The sequence below is a fragment of the Heterodontus francisci genome, chromosome 2, assembly GCF_036365525.1.
Source record: "Heterodontus francisci isolate sHetFra1 chromosome 2, sHetFra1.hap1, whole genome shotgun sequence".
NCBI classification, from domain to species: Eukaryota; Metazoa; Chordata; class Chondrichthyes; order Heterodontiformes; family Heterodontidae; genus Heterodontus; species Heterodontus francisci.
This window is the reverse complement of record NC_090372.1, coordinates 60,189,148-60,216,663: the sequence shown is the minus strand read 5'-3', so window position 1 is coordinate 60,216,663 and position 27,516 is coordinate 60,189,148. Positions and strand designations below refer to the sequence as shown.

Here is a 27,516-nt window from a genome sequence, read left to right as displayed (position 1 = left end):
CTCCGCTCATCCATGATCGGTAAACCCTCCCAACACTGATTCACAGCCTGCAAAATGTTCACCAAGCACCACCACCCCGACACCCCACCCTCACCCCCCCCACCAATACATCCCAAGCCATGATCTGCAGCCCACAGTCCACTCCTAATCACTGGGAGGTCATTCCCAAGGGTTGCTGGCTGTGACCTCATGCCTCTGTTTTTCCTGTCTAGCAAATGAACAGCCTGTGAAATTGGCCAGCCACCAGATGGGAAATGGAATTTTTTTTTTAATAGGATCCTGCCTTTGAATTCTCTCACTGCCACCTTCTTAAGAGCAATTAGGAATGGGTAATAAATGCCAGAGACGCTCACATCCCAAGAACAAATAAAAAAAAAATTCAGCAGGACCACTACCACCTTACCAGATTTTTGCCATGCTATTGTGCTCTCCCACATCCTCCCCATAAATATTGAGGCTTTTGAGTTTTTTAGAATCCGACAATCTCAATTTGTCTCTCATCACCACTGGCACTCTGTCTCCCCAAGATCAATCCAACCTACTTTTGTTTCTACACTCTTTCCTTTGCTATTCCCCTAAAATCCTTTTGTTCCTTTTGAATGCCACACTCCCTCTCCAACTTTAAATTTGCTGCTATGTCTCTGTTCCAAATTGCCCTTCCTCAAGTGGTGCTAGCTTTAGTTCTCTGTCTCTCATCTACAACTACCCACCTCATAAGGCCCCCTCCCCCTGCTCTCACTCCCATTCCATGGCCATTGCACTCATCCTTATTCTTGCTACAGCAAAGTGTTACTGCTATTCCAGGATTCTTAGTACCAGTGAAAGCAGCCTGTTCCTTCCACTGGCACTAAGGAAGCCATGATAGCTCCACCCACAATGATTATATCTCCTTACTGCTGTACACTCCTTACATCGTTGATAGCAGGAACTCTTTCCAGTTTGCACCTAGTGTTAATAAAGTTATCTCTACTGAAGGTAGTTCAGCTTCTTCCCTCTGCCAGTTTAGTGATAGATATCTATCTTTTGCTAACAGTGGAATAGTTAGTCAATATGTGTCCAAAGTCGATATATGTCCAAATGTCTTCAGTCCAATGACGGGAATGTGTTGCTTGTTTTGTGTGAATTGTATATATTTCTTTGTAAGCGGCACATGCCTTATTTCCTGGCAAGTCTATTTGTTGGCATTTGTCCTAAACCTTGGCCGCATACATCTGAATCACTGATCATTTGAAGCCGGTTTCAATTCAAATTTTGGATCTTCTGCATTGCAAATTAACTTGAATGCTTATCTCCACTGCTCAATATTACTATTTTATAGAACGTTTTTCAATAAAAATTCATAACAATGAAGAATGCAAAATATATAGGCTTTAGTATAGTTTAGAATATTATAACAACAACAGCCTTCAAACACAGGTTATGACTATTGACGTGATTATCATTTTGAGTTTGATTTTTTTTGACTAGGATGTGGGTTAAGGTTTCCGCTTTGGCATTTTCATATGTGCAGAGCTTACTACTGTTTAGGTAATTGAAAGATCCACCATGTAAAATATTAATCTATATTTATGAAACTCTTTTTTTTACTGAGAATATGTGCAACATTATGTTTTAAGTCTTGATTGCATTTTCTCTCTTGTGCCAATGCCAACTGTGGCTGGACCCAACAACCTTTTTAAACAAGCATGAAATGAAATTTATTTACATAATGCAATGATCCATGAAGGTTACCATAACATCAAAGGGCAATATTAACCGCTTGAATGAAATTCATTAGAAATTAACTACCACTTAAATTAATTTTCCCACACTCATGACTCTGTAATGGTGGGAAAAAGGGCTGTTCATCTGCACATTCTGACAGCCAAGCTGTCTTTGACTTTATTTATAGGTGACTACATTAACCCATGGATCAGCCTTACTGTGCTATATCTTGAGTCTTTCCAAACACTACAGTACAAGTTGCACAGACTCTCTGATTAATAGCTAATCCAATTTTGTATCTATTTAAAGATATCAGAAGGTGCATTGTAAATGTAAAACCAAGCTTAAGCACTAGTGTCCCTTTGCATTTTGCACAAATAGTGCTACTGTTTTTGTTGGTATGATAGTAAGGAGTTTAATATGGTGCAATCTTTTGGGTAAAACTTATTTGTTTCAGCTTATAGGGCTGAATTTTACCGGCCCCTTGACACCACGGGTTGCGGCGCGGGGGCCAGTAAAATTCTGCGCGGAGAGGCCTGCCTCAAGCCCCAACGTCGAGAAGGGTCCGTCGCATATTACCGGCGTCAGGGGGACCTTGGTGCAGACCCCCCACCGCTCGGCGACGGCACCCCAATTACTATATTCAAAACGGTACTTACTTCTGCAGATTATGCAGCCCGCCGCCTCTCAATGCACACTTCTGGATTTTACGTTGAATGGGCTGCCGTCATGTGCCATCCCATTCACGATCAGAAAAGCTGGTGGGTCATCAGAGGCAGAAGGTTTCACTACGGAAAGTAAGTTCTGATATTCAGGGGTCTCACTCTGCATTCTGGAAGGAAGGAGGGAGGGGGGATATCCAGGGGTCTCAGCTCTGCATTCTTAAAGGGAGGAGGGAGGAGTTCTGGGATTACTGGAGGGAAAGCTCTGCAGGCATGAAGAGAAGTACTGTGTACCCTCCCTCCGTAGACAATGTACACTCTGCATTTGTTTGTGTGAAGGAGCAATGGCACTCTAATCACCCTGTGTGTGGGGAAGGTGCCAGAAAGGGTAGGATCATTACGGCTATATGGATGGTGGGGGCAATCGATGCTGCTGGTAGGATCTTGATGTGGTCATGCTGTGCCACTCTGAGTGTTAGCCATGATGGGCAATGCCATGCCACACCACATAGTTGATCCATGAAAGCACCTGATGTACCTGTCAATACCGATCCTCGCCCTGTTAGGAAATTTTGAATAAATGAAGGGTTCAACTTTATTCATCACATGGAAATAGGTATGGCTCATTCTACATTGTGTGATTTTCTGCTCCTGAGGACCTGTATTCGCCGGAGCCAAAATCAACAGGCAGGTGCGGTCCACGTAGAGGCCCCCGGTCATGAGCAGCAGCCCCCAAGGGGAGCTCGCCATTACAGTAGCCGTGCAGCTACACGCCCCACATGACATTCCATTGGCTGTCAGAGCACCAGTGTCAGAGGTGATAGCACATGTAGAGAGGGTGGTGCCACGTCTCTGTGCCCTGCTCAAAGATGACCTGCAGACCATGGACTTCAGTGGACATCCTACGCCTGCAGTCCTCTTAGTGACAGTGGTTCTCGAGCTTGACGCCTATGCAATTTTCAGGGGCCCATCGGAGACCTTTGTGAGGTCAGTTAGCAGTGCACTGCGGCATCAGAGAGGTCACTGACACCCTGCACCAGAGGGCCAGTCAGTATGTCCGCTTCAGGATGGATCTCACAGCCAGGCCCAGAGGGCCATCGGTTTCAGCACCATTGCCAGAGAACCATAGGTTTAAAGGTTCATAGACTGCACCCATGTGACCATCAGGCCTCCTGCCAGGCTACCACCTGCAGATGTCACCATTAAAGGAATCCTCTCAATCTAGGTGCAGCTGGTATGTGATCACTGGAGATGCTTCTTACAAATCTGTGCCCGCTTCTCAGGCAGCTGCCATGACACCTGCACCCTGCGCCAGTCCCAGCTGGCACCGCTGTTCACTGAACTGGCTCAGATGGAGCTGCAAGAGCCACCACTGAGCAGGCGATCGGCATGCTGAAAAAGCGCTTCCAATGCCTGGATAGGTAGGATGATGCCCTGTACTACAGGTATAAAAGGCCAGCTCCTTTATTTGCTGCTCGCCGTGCTCTGCACAACTATGTAGCCAATAGGGGGCAAGCCTGGCATGATGAGAGACGTAAACAGGATTGCTCCTTGGACTATGAGGATGCTGAGGACCTACAGGAAAGGCACATGGGAGGGTAGATGGCACCCAGGCTCGACATGCAGAGCTAGCAGTGAGCTAGGGATGTACGGCAGTGGCTTATCAGACAAAGGCTCTTTGCTCCATAGGAACTGACATGAGCTCTGCAAGCCACACATCACCTTCACTCACCTGCTGTGCACCAGTCCACATTTGCAGCATCTCTGTGTAAACCATTAGAGGCAGCAGCTGACTGAGCCAATGTCAATGTCACTGCATCTGTGGAGACACTCATGAGTAATGGTGGCATGGCAATGATGTTATTGCATACATTGGCTCTCCTGAAGGGCTAACGGTGCAAAGGGATGTGACATTGGTGCTACACGCTGACACACATCATTCACACAAAGAAAAGGACACACATGTTGATGAGGAACATTTAGCGAAAGACATATTTACATTGCTATGACACCCGTGCATTCCCATTTGTGTCAGTGTGTTCTCTGTAAACGCTTGCGAGTGCCCATTCTCAGTGCAACCTCTGCGCTAGCAGCTTGACTGGAGGAAGGCTGCTGATCAAATTGCCCTTTGGCTGTGGATGACTTTGGCACTTGTACACTGTGTGCATGAGGCCTAGAGGGCCCCAGCTGGCTGGGGGAGTGCTCGTTCAACCCCTTCCGTCATTGGACTCTTTGACCACCGGATGGCCCCATGGCTACTCACCTCCTCTGCCCAGGTTGCCTTGTTTAGGCAGGAGGGCCTCTTCTTACCATCGTTGGTGAAAAGGATCTCCCGCCTTGCCCTCACAGTCTGGTGGAGAGTGACCAGGGAGGCTTCGCTGCACTATGGGGCCACCCTAGAAAATCCGTCTGCCATCCTCAGCTTTTGGTGTGGTCCTTTAAATGCAAAGGTTTAACTGCTCTAACTTCTGGATGCAAGGTTTGTCTTGCACATGTTTGAAAACCAATGCAGGACTAGCGAGGAAATCTGTGCTGTTGTCATGGTTTTTCAACTATTACACATTGACGCATGTTCACAAACACTATGCATCTTCAGCAGCTGATCATAGTTATTGGTGTAATATTTCTGGTTAGCAATGCAGCTAGAATATGAGCATATTTTCCTGTTTTATAACAAAAATCGTTTTATTGTAGTTACATGTATTTTCACATAACAGCATAGAAATGAATACAGATTCCAAATGCATATTAGTCTGCGGCTTTTCACAGTCAGATGATTAGAAGCCCATAGTATGTAAATATTCTTCAATTATGGTTTTATTTCTGTTGTGTATTTACCTTTTATGGTACATTTAAGTCTCACGTCCTGGAATGTGCAAAATTAAGATTATTCACCCAGGTGTGGCACGCCAACAAGAAGGAATGTAATACTGAGTGGAAGAAGAGGATTGCAACTTCACAGGACACTGGGACACAGGAGGGTAAGTATGTGGCAGCGAAGCAGAAAGTGCGGGGGTCACTCAGCAGGTCAGGTAGCATCTGTGGAGAGAGAAGCAGGGTTAACTTTCAGGTCTGTGAACTTGGTCAAGTTAACTCTGCTTCTCTCTCCACAGATGCTGCCTGACCTGCTGGATTTCTGCTTTGCTGCCAGATTGACAGCAGCCCCACTCTTCAATAGTGAAGTAAGTATTCTTTGACAGCTGTCAGGTAGCAGGTGCTGCAGCGCGTTAGGTAGGTCCCCAGCACCTTCTACACAGTTGTCAGAAGATCCCTCACTGCGGCGAATGTCCCACCTGTCCCCACGTAATATCGGGGGGCGGCGCATCGCAGTGATGCAAATGAGCCCCGGCGCGTAATATCGCGGGTTTGGCGACGATCGAATAAAATTCAGGCCATGGCCTCTATCTAGTGTCTATATTTCCTGAAAAATTTGGGCAGGCTTCTTCTCCCATTAAGTATTACAAAATGAAAAGTTGATTTTAGGTTTCAATTGGCCTGCAATCCCTGTGCTTTTATATTAAAAGAACTGATATTAAAAAGTGTGAATAGAAAGTATACAGGTTTTCTGTTTCCAAGTTTCATGCCTCATACTGAAGTACAATTCGACTGATAGCAACAGGTCTCCAAGACCTGACACAAGTAGCCAATCTTTGTCTGTAAGCCTAGGCAGTGCCAGCTATTCACGTGTGAAGTACATTATAGAAAGCTCTTCTCCCATTTTTTACCTGGCATTCACACATGCACAGCTCTCAGCGGGGATGACTAGATAATGAACATTATCAGGAACACTGGCTGATTTTTCCCACCGCTTGTAAATACCTACAAGGCACTGATGCCAATCATGGTGCTTCAACAGCTGTCTTGGGTTAGATCATTTAGTTTTGCACATATGGATTTGTACCTGGAGAAATACATTTTGACCATGCTGTGTAAATGTTGAAGCTTCTCTAATGGCTAGTAAGTATGCTACTCAATGTGGAACTGAACTAACTAGACCAGGTTACATGTTCAATCTCTAGTTTGTACTGAATTTGTTAATCCCAGCCAGGACAGTGGCTGGAACACCAAAACTGGTTTTAGTACCCTTCCATTAAAGAGAGGGAATCTCAGTCAGGGTCTCCATTCCAGTTGTACTTGATGGAAAGTGCATGTGCCTGGAAAAGCTGCACAGGATTGGTCATGGCTGAATAACCTGTGGATTCTGACTTACTTCAAGGTGGGTGTGGGGGGAAGGGAGGGGGTAGGGGTGTGGGGGTGGGAAGGTTGGAGGAGGGTGTGGAGGGGAGGGGGTGGGGATGGGGGTGGGGGAGATGGGGGAGGGGCCTGGGGGCTACCAAATGAGTTCATTTGGAAGAGGCCCAACAGCTGTACCAGGGCAGGAGGCACCAACTGACCAGAATATCGCAGTAACCGCAGGCTTCGCGAGTCCTTGGTCCTCCACAGGCCTGAGTCACCTCTCTCACTGTGTGCTGGAACTGGCAGCTGAGCACTCTGTCTTCAGGTCCCCGACATCCTGAGGCTCCTGTGCTGATTTCCCGCTCCCCCTACCATCTCCAACATTGGACTTGCTGGTTTCAGGATTCATGCAATATTTAAATAAGGCCCAAGCCTCAAGCTGAGCTCTCCTGCCTTGAGGGGCACCACTCCTCAAGCAGGGAGCAAGACAAGGAGGGCCTCCATGAACTACCATAGCCAGGACAGGGATTGAACCCACCTTGTGTGCATCTTTCTGTATCACACTCCAGCCAACTAAGCTAACCAACCCTCATGTAATGGTAGAGGCAACAGAAAATAAGGTGGTCTCAATATTCCCCATATGGAGATCTTGGTACTTATGGCAGGATTATGCTCGCTGGTGCCCTCAATGACTGAGATGGATGGACTGTCAGACTATGAACTGCTGGGAGAGTACACCTAATTAGCATTGGGCTGCCTGCTCCAAGATTATGGGAACAACAGCCTCTACAGCCAGATCGGAGAGGAAGGGTGTTCGGTCCCACCTGAAGGAGCCCACCCCATAAAAATCAAGGCCATAGTGTTTGTTAAACATTTCCAACAAGATCCAGACATTGTGAACTTATCACATACATGCATCTGCAACATGAATGCTCACACACACATGTGTACAGAGACTTCAGCAAAATTTAGATGAGCAAACATTTCAGTTCTTGTTTGATGTGTAAGGTTGAAACCAATGAGAACATTAACAGTTCTTTTTCTTTCTCTCTTGAAGCGGTGCCATATTTAGAAGAGCATTATTCAGTCACTAAACTACAAAATTTCAATTTGTAGAGAAAGTTTACTTTTCTGTGTTTCTCTTGGTATGTAGTTGGCAGATGGAATATAGGCGGTTGTGTCACCACGTTTGGAGAATTTGGTAATGCTTCCAAAATAATTGTAGGAAAGTGGACATGCTTACATTGGGAAGGAAATTATATAAGAAGAGATGAAAACATACAATTCTAATATTGTATGATTTGTCAGAGTCATGGAGACATTCTACTTTGACTAGCAAAGGTTTGTTGTTGAGATCATGAACTTTTGTTTTGCTCACCGAGGGAGTTTGAATGGAGCTAAACAGATGGATAAGAACACCAGCATGCAAAAATATAGTAAACTAAGAATGACAAATTCTGCATGCATACCTATTAACAAAGTACTTGACTTCACAAAGAAAACTTACAGTAAGAAGTACATTTTTCACCTGAAGCAGTATTGCTGTCTAATCAATGCAATATTTCCCACTGCTCCAATCTTTTGATACATTTACAATGAAAGAGGTCAATGACTTGCTTTTAGGTGTTATACTCTGGTTACAATTAAAAAATTAAAGCATAAAATCTGAACTACAATATGTGAAATTATTATCCAGTTAAAGGTAATACTCAAGCCTTGCTTAAGAAATAAAATTGAACCCAAGTGTGCTTGCCTTTTGTCCTTTGAGGACAAATAACAAATATGTTTTTGATAAATTTGACATTAGTGTTTTTCCTTTTAGCCCAGGGCTATATGGTATTTCCGACTGAAAAGTGCAGACAAAAGAAAACAGTTTCACGTTTAAAAAAAACATTGTATGGGTTAATCATAACCATACAGAAATCACAAGGCTGCCAGTAAAGAAATAGACTGGTACCGCCAAGGGAGCAGCATAGTTTATTGCGAGTGAACTACTGGGATTATACACCCCCTCTATGTGCAGTAAAGTATTTCAAGCATGTGCTTCCTAATTAATTATTTACAAGCTTTAGCAGAAGTTTTTATTTAGGTAAGAAATAATTAACTGTTAAATATTTAAATTGTAAAAAACTTAATTCAGATGTTTCTCAGTTGTTTGATTTTTGTTAAAGACACAAACAGTGTAGTAAGAAATGAAACACAAATAATGAATGTCTTTTTATTTAGCTCTACAAAGGATAAATACCATTCAGCAGGTAGCTACCTCATAATTACTATATAAGGAAATGTTGTGTGGTGCACTCTCAACTCATATCATTGTTGTTGTTGTGGCCATAGTCCCAAAGGACCATAGGCATTTCTGTCCATTACAGAGAGACAGTTAGTAACATATAGGCTTGAGGGGCACCACTCCTCAAGCAGGAAGCAAGACAAGGAGGCAGGCCTCCTTGAACGACCACAGTCGGGACAGGGATTGAACCCACCCTGTTGGCATCTTTCTGTATCACACTCTAGCCAACTAAGCTAACTAACCCTCATGCAATAGTAGAGGCAACAGAAAATAAAGTGCTCCCAATATTCCCCATATGGAGATCTTGGTACTTATGGCAGGATCATGCTCGCTGGTGCCCTCAAGGACTGAGATGGATGGACTGTCAGACTATGTACTGCTGGGAGAGTACACCTAATTAGCATTGGGCTGCCTGCTCCAAGATTATGGGAACAACAGCCTCTACAGCCAGATCGGAGAGGAAGGATATTCGGTCCCACCTCAAAAATGGTTGCAATCATGACTCCCCCACCCCTTTGGATTGTCTAAAAATATTAATTTATTAAGTCTTTGAGAGTCCAGCATACTTTCCTGGCTTGAACTCTCATGGTTGACCTGCTTCTAAACTTGAGGAGGCCAGTATGCCTCTTCACAGCCACTGTACCTGCCTCCATTATGCCTGTCTCCTGTAAGGTGAAGAATCCCATAGCAGGAATTCCCCACCCTCACCCCGTTCATTTGGAAATGGAGTTTCCACTCCCTTATAAGGCTCCATGGATGCTGATAAAGCAGATAGCTGCAAGAATGTTGCAGAAGGATTGTGGAATTTTGACCTCAATAATACTAAGAATATATGCTAATGAATCTGAATTTTGAATTTAATAAATTCCAACTATTGGAATCCCCCAAATCACAGCATCAGAAGATAGGGAAGACAAAAAGCCATTAACTCATTAAGTGTGGGCGGCACAGTGGCGCAGTGGTTAGCCCTGCAGCCTCACAGCTCCAGAGACCCGGGTTCAATTCTGGGTACTGCCTGTGTGGAGTTTGCAAGTTCTCCCTGTGTCTGCGTGGGTTTCCTCCAGGTGCTCCGGTTTCCTCCCACATGCCAAAGACTTGCAGGTTGATAGGTAAATTGGCCATTATTAAATTGCCCCTAGTATAGGTAGGTGGTAGGGAAATATAGGGACAGGTGGGGATGTGGTAGGAATATGGAATTAGTGTAGGATTAGTATAAAATGGGTGGTTGATGTTCGGCACAGACTCGGTGGGCCGAAGGGCCTGTTTCAGTGCTGTATCTCTAAATAAAATTTAAAAAATAAAAAGCTCATCCAGGATCTATCTGCATGGATCATTTCCCTTCTTAACAGTGTCTGTATCCTTCTACCAGCTGATGAGTCAAGAATCTGGTTCTTTTATTTTTTAATGCTTCAAACATTTGCACCACACTGATAGTTTAGCGAATATTAATGACATTCCTTTTAGTTATTCTGTATATTCTTCTCTGTTTCCACTCAGTAGGGGTGCAATTTCTCCTGTCAATAATTTAAGTGAAAAAGTCACTGAGTGCAAAATGGGGCTTTGTACTCATGCCAACATTTTCACAAATTATGGCGAAGCAGAATTTTGCCTTCATGTATTCTTATAACCACATATCATACCACCAATAAAACGATAGGTAAATAAGATAATCCCAAGCATTTGTCAGTGTTATCCTTCAGTTATATCCAGGTGCATGAAAACACCCAGGAATAACTGCCTCTGATTTTGCCTCCCTGTGAGGAAGAAGCTGGTCTCTGTTCAGTATCTGCATTTGATAACATGACGATGTTAAGGTGCTAACAGTACGTGCATTTGTTTAATTCATTCATGGAATATAGGCATAATTTATTGCTTATCCCTAATTTCCATGAAAAGGTGGCAATGAACTGCCTTCTTGAACTGCTGCAGTCCATGTGTGTAGATGCACCCACAGTGCTGTTAGGGAGGGAGTTCCAGGATTTTGACCCAGCGACGATAAAGGAATGGGGACATATTACTAACTCAGGATGATGCATGACTTGGAGGAAAATTGCAGATGGTGGTGTTCCCATCCGCCTGTTGCCATGTGCTTCTAGAGCCCCCAGCATTCTCCCTCCACCTGGGCCCCTCCCTCTGGCCAATTACCCACTCCTGATCTTTTCATTGAAAACTGTCAGTGAGACATCGGCCGTCTCAATTTCACTGCCCCCCTCATTCACTCTAACCTGTCTCCCTCTGAACTTGCTGCACTTCGTTCTCTCAGGTCTAACCCCGACATTGTCATCAAATCTGCTGACAAGGGTGGTGTTGTTGTTGTCTGGCGTACTGACCTCTACCTTGTAGCGGCTCAGCACCAACTCTCAAGCACTTCTTCCTACTTCTCCCTGAACCATGACCCCACCTCCCAACATCAAGCGACTGTCCACAGGACTGTCACTGACCTCATCTCCTCTGGACATCTTCCCTCTACAGCTTTCAAACTAATAGTCCCGCAACCCTGGATATCCCACTTCTACCTCCTTCCTAAAAGCCACAAACGGGACTGTCTCGGCAGACCCATCATTTCAGCCTGTTCCTGGCCCACTGAACATATTTCTTCCTATCTTGACTCTATCTTTTCTCCCCTGGTCCAGTCTCTTCCCACCTATATCCGTGACTCTTCTGATGCCCTACTTCATTTTGACATTTTCCAGTTTCCTGGCCCCAACCGCCTCCTCTTCACTATGGATGTCCAATCTCTCTACACCTCCATCCCCCACCAGGATAGTTTGAGGGCTCTCCGCTTCTTCCTTGAACAGAGGCCCAGCCAGTCCCGTTCCACCACCTCCCTCCTCTGCTTGGCTGAACTTGTTCTCACATTGAACAACTTCTCCTTCAACTCCACTCACTTCCTTCAAGTAAAAGGGGTTGCTATGGGTACCTGCATGGGTCCTAGTTATGCCTGACTTTTTGTGGGATATGTCAAACATTCTTTGTTCCAGTCCTACTCAGGCCCCCTCGCCCAACTCTTTTTCCGGTATATTGATGACTATATTGGTGCCGTTTTCTGCTCCCGCCCCGAAGTGGAAAACGTTATCAACTTTGCTTCCAATTTCCACCCCTCCCTCACCTTTACATGGTCCATCTCCGACACTTCCCTTCCCTTTCTCCACTTCTCTGTCTCCATCTCTGGAGATAGGCTGTCTACTAATATTCATTATAAGCCCACCGACTCCCACAGCTACCTTGACTACACTTCTTCACACACTGCCTCCTGCAAGGACTCCATTCCATTGTCCCAGTTTCTCTGTCTCCGATGCATCTGTTCTGATGATGCAACCTTCCACGACAGCACTTCTGATATGTCTTCCTTTTTCCTCAACCGAGGACTCCCTCCCACTGTGGTTGACAGGGCCCTCAACCATGTCTGGCCCTTTTCCCGCACTTCTACCCTCACCCCTTCCCCTCCCTCCCAGAACCACGACAGGGTTCCCTTGTCCTCACTTTCCACTCCACCAGCCTCCACATCCTAAGGATCATCCTCTGCCATTTCCACCACGTCCAGCGTGATGACACTACCAAACGCATCTTCCCCTCCCCTGTTAGCATTCCAAAGGGATCATTCCCTCCGTGACACCCTGGTCCACTCCTCCATTACCCCCAACACCTCGTCCCCTTCCCACAGCACCTTCCCGTGCAATCGAAGGAGGTGTAATACCTGCAATCTTTCCTCCTCTCTCCTTACTAGACCCCAAACACTCATTTCAGGTGAAGCAGCGATTTACTTGTACTTCTTTCAATGTAGTATACTGTATTCGCTGCTCTCAATGTGGTCTCCTCTACATTGGGGAGACCAAACGCAGACTGGGTGACCGCTTTGCGGAACACCTCCGCTCAGTCCGAAAGCATGACCCCGAGCATCCTGTTACTTGCCATTTCAACACTCCCCCCTGCTATCATGCTCACATCTCTGTCCTGGGATTGCTGCAGTGTTCCAGTGAACATCAACGCAAGCTCGAGGAACAGCATCTCATTTACCGATTTGGCACGCTACAGGCTGCCGGACTGAACATTGAGTTCAATAATTTCAGAGCATGACGGGCCCCCTTTTTTATTTTCAGTTATTTTTTATTTTTATTTTAGTTCATTTCATCATTCATTTTTCTTACCATGTGCCTGCCCAGTGTTTTTTTCATGTTTGTGCTTTGGGTCAGGGCTGTTCATTTCTCTGTCCATTAACACCCTCTCTGCACTAACACTTTGTCTTTCAACACACCACTGACATACTGTTTGCCTTTGCTCCATGACCTTCTGATCAGTTATTCTCTGTGATCCTGTCCTATCAACACCTTGACTTTTGTTATCTCTTGCCCCACCCGCACTTTATTGCTTAAAACCTATTACATTTCTAACCTTTGCCAGTTCTGATGGAGGGTCACTGACCTGAAACGTTAACTCTGCTTCTCTTTCCACAGATGCTGCCAGGCCTGCTGTGTATTTCCAGCATTTCTTGTTTTTCTTGCTTCTAGAGCTTACAGGTTTGGAAGGCGCTGTTGAAGGAGCCTTGTGAGTAGTTGCAGTGCATCTTGTAGATCGTACATACTGCAGCCACGATGTGTCTGTAGTGGAGGGCGTGATTGTGTAAGGCGGTGGATGGGGTACTAATCAAGAGGGCTGCTTTGTCCTCGATGGTGTCGAGCTTCTTGAGTGTTGTTGGGGCTGTATTTATCCAGGCAAAAGGAGAGTATTCCATCACACTCCTGTCTTGTGCTGTATAGATGCTGGGTGGGGTTTTGGGAGTCAGGAGGTGAGATACTTGAGATACTTCCCAACCTCTGACCTGCTCTTGTAGCCACAGTATTTATGTAGTTGGTCCAGTTGAGTTTCTGCTCAGTGGTGATCCCCAGTATGTTTGATGGTGGGGGAGTCAGTGATGGTAATGCTGTCAATAATGTCAAGAGGAGATGATTCGATTCTTGTTAGAAATGGTCATTGCCTGATACATGTGTGGAGCGAGTGTTACTTGCTACTTATCAACCCAATCCCGACTATTGTCCAGGTCTTGCTGCGAATGAAATGAACACCTTTTAATCATCAGCAAATATCCGACTTCTGATCTTATGATGAAAGGAAGGTAACTGACGAAGCTGCTGGAGATGGTTGGGCTCAGAATACTGTCTTGAGGAATTCCTGCAGTAATGTCCTTAGGCGGAGATGATTGGCCTCCAAAAACCACAAACATCTTCCTTTGTGCTAGGTGTGACTACCGCCAGTGGAGAGCTTTCCCCTTGATTCCCATTAACTTAAATTTTACTAGGGCTCCTTGATACCACCTTGGTCAAATACTGCCTTATGTCAAGGGCAGTGCTCTCATCTCACCTCTGGAATTCAGCTCTTTTGTCCATGCTTGGACCAAGGCTGCAATGAGGTCTGGAGCTGAGTGGCCCTGGCAAAACCCAACCTAAGCATCGGTGAGTAAGTGCCGCTTGATAGCACTGTTGACAACAACATCCATTACTTTGCTGATTATTGGGAGTAGGCTGGTGAGGTAGAATTTGTCCTGCATTTTGTGAATAGAACTTACCTGGTAAATTTTCCACATTGTCTTGTAGAAGCCAGTTTGTAACTGTACTGGAACAGCTTGGCTAGTGGTGCAGCTAGTTCTGGAGCACAAGCTTCCAGCACTACAGCCATGATGTTGTTGGGGCCCACTGTATCCAATACGCTCAGCCATTTCTTGATATTGCGTGGAGTGAATTGAATTGACTGAAGGCTGGCAGCTGTGATAATGGGGAACCTCAGGAGAAGACCGAGATGGATCATCCACTCAGCACTTCTGGCTGAAGGTGGTTGTAAATGCTTCAGCCTTTTTTTTGCACTGAGCTGCTGGGCTCCACCATCATTGACGACAGGGATGCTCGTTGAGTCTCTTCCTCTGGTTAGTAGTTTAATTGTCCAGCACCATTCATGACTGGATGCAGCAGGTCTGCAGAGCTTTGATATGAGCCTTTAGTGTGGGATCACTTAGCTCAGTCTGTAGCATGCTGCTTCCTCTGTTCAGCATGTGTGTAGTCCTATGTTGTAGTTGGCACCTCATTTTAAGGTATGTCTGGTGCTGCTCCTGGCATGCTCGCCGACACTCTTCATTGAACCAGGATTGGTTCACAGGTGATGATAATGGGATATGCTGAGCTATCAGGTTACAGATTTGTAATGTAGTATAGTGCTGACCTCACCTTTAAGTAACCTTACCCATAAGAGACCACTGATGTAACTGATGATATCACCATATGCAGGAGACACCATCTTGTAAGGAGACACTAAGCACATTGCCTGCAGACAGAGCGTACACAGCAGCATGGACGAGACCTGGACCTGAGTAATGTGCAGATCTCATACAATGTTAAATAGTTAAAGTAATAAAGAGTGTTGTGTTGAACCTGAATATCAAGGCTGCGTCTATCCTTAAGAAGACTCATTGATCTGTTTAATGGCTCTACATAAAAAAGCACAACAAACAAAGAACAAAACAAAGAACAGTACAGCACAGGAACAGGCCATTAGACCCTCCAAGCCTACGCCGATCTTGATGCCTGCCTAAACTGAAGCCTACAAGATTGTGGTTGAATGCAATTCTGCTGCTGCTGTTGACCCACAGCACCTCTTGGATGCCCAGTTTTGAGCTGCTAGATCTGTTCTGAATCTATCCCATTTAACATAGTGGTATCGCCACACAACATGTTGAAGGGTGTTCTCAATGTGAAGATGGAACTTCATTTCCACAAGCACTGTGCGGTGGTCACTCCTACCAATACTGTCATGGATAGATGCATCTGCAACAGGTAGATTAGAGAGGATGAGACCAAGTAGGTTTTTTCCTCATGTTGGTTCTCTCACCACTTACCACAGAACCAGTCTGACGGAAATGTCCTTCAGAACTCATTCAACAGTGGTGCTACCAAGCCACTGTTGCTCATGGGACATTGAAGTACCCCATCCAGAGTATATTCTGTGCCCTTGCTACCCTGAGTGCTTCTTCCAAGTGCTGTTGAACATGGAGGAGCAGTGATTCATCATTTGAGGGAGGGTGAGACTTCATGAGTCCAAAGTCAATGGCCTCTGAGGACTCGCAGGATCACTTCCTTTCCACTGTATACTGTATACTGCCATCTCTGGTGGGTCTGTCCTGCCAGTGGGGTAGGACATACCCAGGAATGGTGATGGAGTAGTCTTGGACATTGGCTGTAAGGTATGATTCTGTGAGTATGACTATGTCAGGCTGTTGCTTGACTCATTTGTAAGCGTTGACTCGCATAATTTGTTGCTGTCGGTCTCAAACAAGCTGAACATTGAAGAAGTAGAATTCTTTCCAATTCATATAGGTATTGGCATTGTGCAATGAAGCATTTAGTTCACATGGCAATCTATAATATTCTGGACCTTCAGAAATCTTGCCGTTTTGTAAAATTACACAGTCCTCTCAAGCAGCTGCTAATATGAATGCTCAACCAAACAAGACATCAATCATTTGCTTTATGCATCTACAGATAGCTGATTGACTTATAGCCTCAATGGCATCCTGAAATTATCCAGAAGCTTTTAAGTTAAGGACTGTTGTGACCTTGATGACATGGAAGAATTTGACTACAGGTTACCTTAGAACATGAAGCGTAACTTGATCATGGATTTTATAAACCTATGCCTCTATCTGCTGCTCCTTTGACCATTAGAGTTATCTGTATGAGTGAATATATCAGGGATGGGGGCAAAACACCTTTAGTGCATCGTGACCTGCCTAGCATCACTGCCTTCTCTTCTTTTCCCAGAAAAAAGCTTAAGTACAGGGAGAAACCCATTGTGTTGTTCTTGTTGATGATGCCAAAAATTGTCAATGCCCCAACTGTTGTCACAACAATACTTTGAGAGATAAGTGGAGCGAGGAGGTAAAGCATAGATTCAGAAAAGGCCAGACTGTCATTACCACAAATTTTGCAATTGAAACTTGCCTCCAACTAAAAATGAACAGATAAATGAATGAACAGTATCCTTGTAGGACCAATGGATAATTATGCCATTATTTTGATATTACAAGCAACAAACTGATAGATATGCATTTCTATTACTGGTTTGAAACTCAACCTCAAAACTGGATTTGGAGCTAAATGGACGGGAAACCAATTTAATGGATCTCTGCTTCTTTTCCCAATCGCTGAGTCCAATTTATACCCATTTAATCGAACAGGAAATTTAGGCCAATGTGTCTACTATGACACTGGAAAACAATGGAACCTTGGCTGAACTTTAATCTATAATTTAATTTTATGTTTATTCAATTTTTGCTTTAAAGGATCAAGACATTCATTAGTACAAACAGAGAAATGCACATTCTTAATATACACTAAGTTATACTGGAAAATAGGAAAACCCAGGAGTTAAATATAATAATTTTGGTTGATAAAACTCTTGAGATCATAGGAATACAGTCACGCAACTAATTAGACAATTAAAAGTAATATTTACATCCATCTAGTCTATTAAGGGTAAATCCACAAAACTATCAAGGGGCATTCATTACATGGCTGTTTAAATCTACTTCAATAAACAGCTTAGTCTCTATCAACCTTCTATTCCATTTTAAATTGGCAGTTAGATGAATTGGCAATATCCCTGTGGGAACCCTGGGATATTACATGAAAGAACATTTTTCCAGCATTTTCTGTTTTTATTACTTATATGGGCTTACTTGTTTGGGTAAATTTCAGTAGTTCAAAGTCAGGCCACTCAGTGAAGCATTTTGTAGGTGTGAGGTACATGCCCATCTTAGGAAGTACATAATGGACTTTTGCAACCTGCCATATTTAATTTTCATCTCCTGTCCACTGATCAGAGTGGGACATTGTACTAGTAAATAATGAAGCAAAAAGGCTGAAATATGGCATTACTTTTTAAAGTCATATTTAGCTAATTTTATATGCCTAGTTTATGTGCTCATTTATGGGGAGCCTAGTCTAGGTAACAGTTTGAAGTTGTAGATAATTGGTATTGCAATCAAATCTTATTAACACAGATGTTAGTTCACCAAACAGCAAGTTATGCAGAAAAACAAAAACAGAAAATGCTGGAAATACTCAGCAGGTCTGGCAGCATCTGCAGAGAGAGAAACAGAGTTAACACCTCAGGTTGTGACTTTTCATCAGAACTGGCAAAAGGTGGAAATGTAATAGGTTTTGAGCAAGTGAAAGGGGGGAGGGGGAAGAAGAACAAAAGGGAAGGTCTGTGGAGGGCAGGAGAGATTAAATGTCAAAAGGTTTCATGTTACAATTCTCCACCTTGCTCGCATTCTGGCCTTTCTGTCCTTAGCCTGCTACAGTGTTTCAATGAAGCTCAATGCAAGCTCAAGGAACAGTACCTCATCTTTCAACTGGGCACTTTACAGCCTTCAGGACTCAACATTTTTTTTGTTAATACCTGTTATTTTTGCTGGTTCTTTCGCATTTCTGCCTTGTTTCTTTCTGTGTTTGGACAGCTTGGGGGAATAGGAGAGGGGATTGGAAGTGTGAGTATAATTTTATTTTAATCTTTTGCCAAACCTGTCCCTTTAAAAAGTAAAATGACCTGTCAAGGCTTGAAGCCCTTTAAAAAGGACAAAGCGCCCGTCCCCTCTATGTCATCGGGGGTGAGCAGTCCGCCTTCTCCATGTTAATGAGCTGCCACACAAAATATCACAGCGGCTCTGTGTGCACGTCTTGCGCATGCACCATGCACTTTTTGAACTGAGAATGGCGGTGGGCTAATAAAATTCAGCCCACAGCTGTCTGGACAGTCACTCTTGGCTGCAGAGAACAGTGTCTATCCCCCTGACTATACTGCCCCCTACTATCACTACATTCTTATTTACTCCCCCCTCTTGAATGACTTCCTGTAACATGGTGCCATGGTCAGTTTGCTCATCCACCCTGCAGCCTCCGCTCTCATCTGGAAAAGCTGAAAGAACCTCAAATCTGTTGGATAATTGCAAGGGCTGAGCCTTCTCCATTTCTCCCTTCTCGATCCCCTTACCTGCCTCACTCACAGTCTCATCCTCCTGTCCCTGACCACTGACCAATTCAGAAGACCCTATCCAAGGGGTGTGACTACCTTCTGGAACAAAGTGTCCAGGTAACTTTCCCCCTCCCTGATGCATCACAGTGTCTGTATCTCAGCCTCCAGCGCACTGATTCTGAGCCAAAGCTCCTGGAGCTGCAGACACTTACTGCAGACCTCGTTGCTGTGAATCGCACTGGTTTCCACAAGCTCCCACATACTGCAGATGCAATACATCACCTGCCCTGTCATCCTTATTGAGTTTTAAATAACTAATTAAATACTTACTTAATTAATTTTTTAATGAATGCCTCTCCTCATCAGCACTTACTGATATAATTTAAACCTTGGTAATACAATAAACCTTACCACTTAAAAATAAAACAGAACAGTAGATTGACCAGCTTGCTTCCCTTCTGCTTGCCTGTCTTAATTAATTATAATTAATTATTAGGTAGCTGCATAAATTTTAATTTTACATTTTCTTAATTTTCAGCTTTTAGCGCACATCCACCCTAGCAACAATGTACTAACCTAGCTATTAACAGATATTCCCTAACAGCAGTTACTCACCAATCAATCACGTTACAGCTTTCCTGTGACATCACTGTTTGAATTCTTTTCAAACTTTTTCAGCGCGTGCCGACTCCTGAAGCTGTCTAGGTGCTCCTTCGCAGGTCCAACTCCTCTCCGGTAAGTAAGTGAAGGCCCCAAGTCTGGCACTGTATTTATTCTCTCCCGATTCTATGTGCTCCCATGCATGTCCAACTCCTCTTTGCTCCCGAAGGTCAGTTAGCAGGCAGCTTCCAGGTTTAATTCCCAATCTGTGTTTTTTATTTTATTTTTATTTTTTATTTAGAGATACAGCACTGAAACAGGCCCTTCGGCCCACCGAGTCTGTGCCAACCAACAACCACCCATTTATACTAATCCTACATTAACCCCATATTCTCTACCTCATCCCCACCATTCTCCTACCACCTACCTACACCAGGAGCAATTTACAATGGCCAATTTACCTATCAACCTGCAAGTCTTTGGAGGTGGGAGGAAACCAGAGCACCCAGCAGAAACCCACGCAAACACAGGGAGAACTTGCAAACTCCGCACAGGCAGTACCCAGAACTGAACCCGGGTCGCTGGAGTTGTGAGGCTGCGGTGCTAACCACTGCACCACTGTGCTGAAGTGGATGGTTCGAAACATGGTAGCAACAAGGGCACTAGAACTGACTTCCATGTCCCTGGGCTAGGGAAAGGAATAATCAATTGGGTGTTCCACTCTTACCTGCTATTTAATGATTTCCAGTTGAGATCAGGTTCAGCTTTGATGACCCCCACAGTCAAATAATGAGTTTCTAATGTCATAGTAATATCATACCACAACATCATATTGTGCTTAGAAAAGAGAATCTTGAGAGAAGATTTGATGGAGGAGTTCAAAGTCATGAGGGGCCGATACAGAGTAGATAGGGAGAAACTGTTCTCATTGGTGGAAGAGTCGAGAATCAGACGGCACCTGATATAAAGTCATTGGCAAAAGAACCAAAGGCAACATGAGGGAAACCTTTTTCAGCCACATATAGCACATATAGGGCTGAGATTTACCGGCCCCTCGACGCCGTGGGTCGCGGTGCGGGGCTGGTAAAATGCTGCGGATAGAGGCCCGCCTCGACCTGCAATGTTGAGATGGACCCGCCGCATTTTACTGGCGGCAGTGGGACCTCAATGCGGCCCCCCACCGCACGGTGGCAGCACCACAATCAACATATGGTCATGATTACTTACCTTTGCTGATTATGCAGCCCGCCGCCTCTCCACCGACACTGCCGGATTTTTAGTTGAACAGGCGGCCGTCACGTACCGTCCTGTTCACAATCTGAAAAGCCAGTGGGTCCTCACTCTGCATTACGGTAGGGAGGAGAGAGGGGGGATACACAGGGGTCTAACTCTGCATTCTGGAAGGGAGGAGGGAGGGGGCGGGGGGATATACAGGGGTTGCACTCTGCATTCTGAAAGGGAGAGGGTCTGGGATTACTGGAGGGAAAGCTCTGCTGGCATGCAGGGAGGGACTGTGTACCATCCCTCCATTAACAGTGTAAGCTCTGTGTTTGTGAGGGGGCAATGGCACACTAGTCACCCTGTGTGTGGAGAGGGTGCCAGAAAGGGCAGGAGCATTAAGGTTTTATGGATGGTGGGGGCAATCGATTCAGCTGGTAGGATCTTGATGTGGTCATGCTGTGCCACTCTGAGTGTTGGCCAAGATGGGCAATGCCATGGCACGAACATAGTTGATCCAGGAAAGCAGCTGATGTACTCGTCAACACCAATCCATGCTCTGTTAGAAACCTTTGAATACATGAAGGGTTCAACTTTATTTATCACATGGAAATAGGTATGGCTCATCCTACATTGTGTGAACCTCTGCATGTGAGGATCCGTATGCGCCAGAGGCAATATCACAGGCACATGCAATCCACGTAAATGTCCCCAGTCATGAGCAGCAGCCCCCAAGGGGAGCCCACCATTACAATTGCTGTGCATCTACAGGCCCCACATGACATGCCATCGGATGTCAGAGCATCAGTGTCAGAGGAGATTGCGCATATAGAGAGGGTGTTGACACATCTCTGTGCCCTGCTCAAGATGACCTGCAGCCCATGGGCTCCGGTGGACATCCCATGCCTTTGTTCCGCATAGTGGCAGCGGTTCTCAAGCCTGACGCCTCTGCAGCCTTTTAGGGGCCCACCAGTGAGCTTTGTGGGGTCACACAGTCAGCAGTGCATCACTGCATCAGGGAGATCGCCAATGCCCTGCACCGGAGGGCCAGTGAGGATGTCCGCTTCAGGACAGACTCTCACAGTCAGGGACAGAGGGCCAGTGATTCTGGCACCATTGCCAGAGAACCATAGGTTATAATGTTCATAGACTGTACTCATGTGGCCATCAGGCCTACTGCCAGGCTACCACCTGCAGACATCACCATTAAAGGAGCCCTCTCAATCTAGGTGAAGCTGCAGATGCTTGCAGCGAATGTGTGACCGCTTCTCAGGCAGCTGCCATGACACCTGGGTCTTGCGCCAGTCCCAACTGCCACCGCTGTTCACTGAACTGACTCAGATGGAGGGGTGACTTCTTGGAGATAAGGGCTATCCTTTGCAGACATGGCTCCCGACACCACTGAGAGACTCCACCACTGCTGCAGAGGAGAACTATAATGTCAGACACTGAGCTACATGAGCCACCATTGAGCAGGAGATAGGCATTTAAAAAAAAATTCATTCATGGGATGTGGGCGACGCTGGCCAGGCCAGCATTTATTGCCCATCCCTAATTGCCTTGAGAAGGTGATGGTGAGCTGCCTTCTTGAACCGCTGCAGTCATTTGGGGTAGGTATACCCAAAGTGCTGTTAGGAAGGGAGTTCCAGGATTTTGACCCAGCGACAGTGAAGGAACGGCAATAGAGTTCCAAGTCAGGATGGTGTGTGACTTGGAGGGGAACTTGCAGGTGGTGGTGTTCCCATGTATTTGCTGCCCTTGTCCTTCTAGTTGGTAGAGGTCGCGGGTCTGGAAGATGCTGTCTGAGGAGCCTTGGTGCATTGCTGCAGTGCATCTTGTTGATGGTACACACTGCTGCCACTGTGCGTCGGTGGTGGAGGGAGTGAATGTTTGCAGATGGGGTGCCAATCAAGCGGGCTGCTTTGTCCTGGATGGTGTTGAGCTTCTTGAGTGTTGTTGGAGCTGCACCCATCCAGGCAAGTGGAGAGTATTCCATCATGTTCCTGACTTGTGCCTTGTAGATGGTGGACGGGCTTTGGGGAGTCAGGAGATGAGTTACTCGCCTCAGGATTCCTAGCCTCTGACCTGCTCTTGTAGCCACGGTATTTATATGGCTACTCCAGTTCAGTTTCTGGTCAATAGTAGCCCCTAGGATGTTGATAGTGGGGGATTCAGCGATGGTAACGCCGTTGAATGTCAAGGGGAGATGGTTAGATTCTCTCTTGTTGGAGATGGTCATTGCCTGGCACTTGTGTGGCGCAAATGTTACTTGCCACTTATCAGCCCAAGCCTGGATATTGCCCAGGTCTTGCTGCATTTCTACACGGACTTCTTCAGTATCTCAGGAGTCACGAATGGTGCTGAACATTGTGCAATCATCAGCGAACATCTCCACTTCTGACCTTATGATTGAAGCAAGGTCATTGATGAAGCAGCTGAAGATGTTTGGGCCCACGACACGACCCTGAGGAACTCCTGCAGTGATGTCCTGGAGCTCAGATGATTGACCTCCAACAACCACAACCATCTTCCTTTGCGTTAGGTATGACTCCAGCCAGCGGAGGGTTTTCCCCCTGATTCCCATTGGCCTCAGTTTTGCTAGGGCTCCTTGATGCCATACTCGGTCAAATGCTGCCTTGATGTCAAGGGCAGTCACTCTCACCTCACCTCTTGAGTTCAGCTCTTTTGTCCATGTTTGAACCAAGGCTGTAATGAAATCAGGAGCTAAGTGGCCCTGGCGGAACCCAAACTGAGCATCACTGAGCAGGTTATTGCTAAGCAAGTGCCGCTTGATGGCACTGTTGATGACACCTTCCATCACTTTACTGATGATTGAGAGTAGGTTGATGGGGCGGTAATTGGCCGGGTTGGACTTGTCCTGCTTTTTGTGTACAGGACATACCTGGGCAATCTTCCACATTGCAGGGTAGATGCCAGTGTTGTCGCTGTACTGGAACAGCTTGGCTAGGGCGCGGCAAGTTCTGGAGCACAGGTCTTCAGTACTATTGCCGGAATAGTGTCAGGGCCCATAGCTTTTACAGTATCCAGTGCCTTCAGTCATTTCTTGATAGCACGTGGAGTGAATCGAATTGGCTGAAGTCTGGCATCTGTGATGCTGGGGACTTCAGGAGGAGGCCGAGGTGCATCATTAACTCGGCACTTCTGGCTGAAGATTGCTGCAAATGCTTCAGCCTTATCTTTCGCACTGATGTGCTGGGCTCCCCCATCATTGAGGATGGGGATATTTGTGGAGCCATCTCCTCCAGTTAGTTGTTTAATTGTCCACCACCTTTCACGGCTGGATGTGGCAGGACTGCAGAGCTTCGATCTGATCCGTTGGTTATGGGATCGCTTAGCTCTGTCTATCGCATGCTGCTTACGCAGTTTGGCATGCAGATAGTCCTGTGTTGTAGGTTCACCAGGTTGACACCTCATTTTGAGGTATGACTGGTGCTGCTCCTGGCATGTCCTCCTGCACTCTTCATTGAATCAGGGTTGGTCTCCTGGCTTGATGGTAATGTTAGAGTCGGGGATATGCCGGGCCATGAGGTTACAGATTGTGGTTGAGTACAATTCTGCTGCTGCTGATGGCCCACAGCACCTCATGGATGCCCAGTTTTGCATTGCTAGATCTGTTCGAAAACTATCCCATTTAGCACGGCGATAGTGCCACACAACACGACGGACGGTATCCTCAATGTGAATGCGGGACTTCATCTCCACAAGGACTGTGCGGTGGTCACCCCTACCAATACTGTCATGAACAGAAGCATCTGCAGCAGGCAGAGTGGTGAGGACGAGGTCAAGTATGAAACGCATGCTGAAAAAGCGCCTCCAATGCCTGTATGGATAGGGTGATGCCCTGTACTACGGGCCAAAAAGACCAGCTCCTTTCTTTGCTGCTCTGCACAACTACGCACCCAATAGGGGCCAGGCCTGGCATGATGAGGAGAGACGTCAACGGATTCCTCCTCGGACTATGAGGGCGTTGAGGACCTACAACATGAAAGACGCATGGGAGGGCAGATGGCACCCAGGCTTTGCACGCAGGGTTAGCAGTGAGCTAGGGATGTACGGAAGTGGCTTATTAGCCAAAGGCTCTCTGCTCCATAGGAACCAACATAAGCTCTGCACACCACACATCATCCTCGCTCACCTGCAGTGCACCAGTCTACATCTGTATCATCCCTGTGTAAACCATTAGAGGCAGCAGCTGACTGAGCCAATGTCCTTGTCACTGAGTCTGTGGAGACGCTCATAAGTAATGGTGACATGGCAATGATATTATTGCATATGTTGGCTCTACTGAAGGGCCAATGGTGCAAAGTGATGTGATATTGGTGCTACATGCTGGCACACATCATTTAGTGAAAGATGTAGTTACATTACTGTGACACCCGTGCATTCCCATTTGTGTCAGTGTGTTCTCTGTAAACCTCTGTAATACCTTTTATGGTCTATTTAAGTCTCACATCCTGGAATGTGCAAAATTAAGATTATTCACCCAGGTGCGGCACACCTACCAGAAGGAATGTTACACTTGAGTGGGAGAAGAGAATCACAACTTCACAGGGCACTGGGACACAGGAGGGTAAGTATGTGGCAGCAAAGCAGAAAGTGCTGGGGTCACTCAGCAGGTCAGGCAGCATCTGTGGAGAGAGAAGCAGAGGTAACTTTCAGGTCTGTGAATTTGGACAAGTTAATTTTGCTTCTGTCTCCACAGATACTGCCTGACCTGCTGGACTTCTGCAGGACTTTCTGCTTTGCTGCCAGATTGACAGCAGCCCCACTCTTCAGCAGTCAGGTAAGTATTCTTTTACAGCTGTCAGGAAGCAGGTGCTGGGGCGCTTAACATAGGGCCCCAGCACCTGCTGCACAGCTATTAAAGACTCTCTCACTGCGCCGAATGTCCTGCCTCTCCCCACGTAATATGGGGAGGGAGGCTCGGCGCCATGATTCTAATGAGCCCCCGGGATTAATATCGCAGGAGCTCGGCAGCGGCCAGCGAGTTCAAAGGACGCCGCCATCTGCATATTTAGGATCTGGAATGCATTGCCTGTGAGTTTGGTAAAGGCAGATTCAATCGTTGCTTTCGAAAGGGAATTGGATAATTATCTGAAGAGAAAAAAATTGCAGGGCTACAGGGAAAGGGTGGGGTGGTGGGACTAGCTGAGTTGCTCTTGCGAAGAATTGGCACAGATATGATGGACTGAATGGCCTCCTTCTGTGCTGCAACCATTCTATGATTCTATAAATTTGAATGGCAAGCTTATGGATAATATTTGTTAGCTGTAGGGCATTGAAATTATGTATATGAAAAAACTGTCTTTTGTGCATCAAGCTGTAAATAATTATTTATTACTTTTTGGTGGCGACTGCTTGCTGGGCTACAACCATGTCAGGAAAACCTGAGCAGAGCAGGTCCAGTGCCTGTTCTGCTGAGTGCAGTTGAAGGTGGCAAAGGGCTTCCGAAACAGCTTCAAGGAGCCTAGCACCTGTTAAGGTGGCTGACAGAGGTGCCTAAAAAGTTGAAAAAACACGGAGAAATATGGGGTTGCATGTATTTAAAGTATCCTTGGTGGCGGGCACAATCCTGGGCAAAATTGGTACTTTTTATCTGTTTTCCACCCAGGTAATGGGTGCAACAAAAGTCAGTTTCTACCCCAATTTGTTTTCTCAGTAAGAAATTCTGCTAGTTCAGTAGATTTTTAGAATTGTGTTAATCAACGTTGTTTGTGGCCACACGTGTGGTACAAAGATTGAATTTTACAAATTTTTCTATGGCACTGTACTTTCTGGATTAATTTTCTTAAACTGAAATGAATTGAGTAATTTCTGTGGCTGTGTAAGCTTTTGGTTTGGCCAGAAAGAATGAAGAGCGGAATTGAAAGCTGCAAGAATTACTCCTTTCAGTATGGGAGACCAGTCTAAAGATACCAATCAGAAGTATGTCCAGAGATAACAGACATTTCTATATAGGTTTTAATGAACAGCTTACATTCTTTTTAGAGTTGGAATAAGGGACAGCCTGAGCAATGCACAGCTGTTCGAAGAGTGCAAGACCTTAACATAGATTAACACCTGCTCTGCATCCAATCAGATCAAGCTTTTGAATTAATCTATCATTAGTATTAATCCTAAATCAATATTTCGGATATAATTCCTTTCAGCTCAGCCAACTTTCATATATCAAATCAGGTGTGCCTCTGTCAATTGTTTTTAAGACGATTGGATGAATCATATTGCTGTGTTCTTTTGTCTTTTTTCAACTGTTATGACTTAATAACAAAGAATCAATCTTTGCAAAGAAAATGTGATTGTAGCATCACTTTATTTAAATATGTTTCATTTTCAGTACCATACAGTTGTACAAAATCGCTTAACTTTCAAAAATGCAAGCAAACGTGAAATGATTAAGCTGTTTTTTTTGAACGAGGATGGTAAATTAATTTTTTTTAATTTGCATTTTTAACAGGATTTGATTTCCTTGTGAAAGTATAAATTCTGTTCATCTTTACAATTAATTAATTTGCATGTACATGCTGAGACACTGCAGTAAATGTAGGAGTCATTTATGACACAGTCCATTCTCTCACAATCAGTCTGGCACATAAATATTGTAAAGCCTGTAATTAAATAACAATCTTTATCCTTTTTGACATCATGAAATGATTTATAACCCATTCATTAGTAAACTACAGGCTGAATTAATCGTTATAAGCAAATTTCTAATTCTGAAGTCCATCTCTTGACCATTTTGGGATTGCAATTCATTAAACTACAAATATTTGTACAGTGAATTATCCCTAAAATTGTTTATTAATACTTTGGCCTATTTGTAATCAC

At 45.2% G+C, this 27,516-nt stretch overlaps 1 long non-coding RNA gene across 1 annotated transcript in view; it reads left to right on the top strand.

Annotated features, from left to right (window-relative positions):
- Positions 1–2,240: 2,240 nt before the first annotated feature.
- Positions 2,241–27,516, top strand: part of LOC137379525 (uncharacterized) — a 36,454-nt gene continuing 11,178 nt past the window's right edge. Inside the window, exon 1 of the long non-coding RNA XR_010976843.1 lies at positions 2,241–2,501. This is a non-coding gene — a long non-coding RNA (uncharacterized lncRNA). The remainder of the gene's footprint in view (positions 2,502–27,516) is intronic.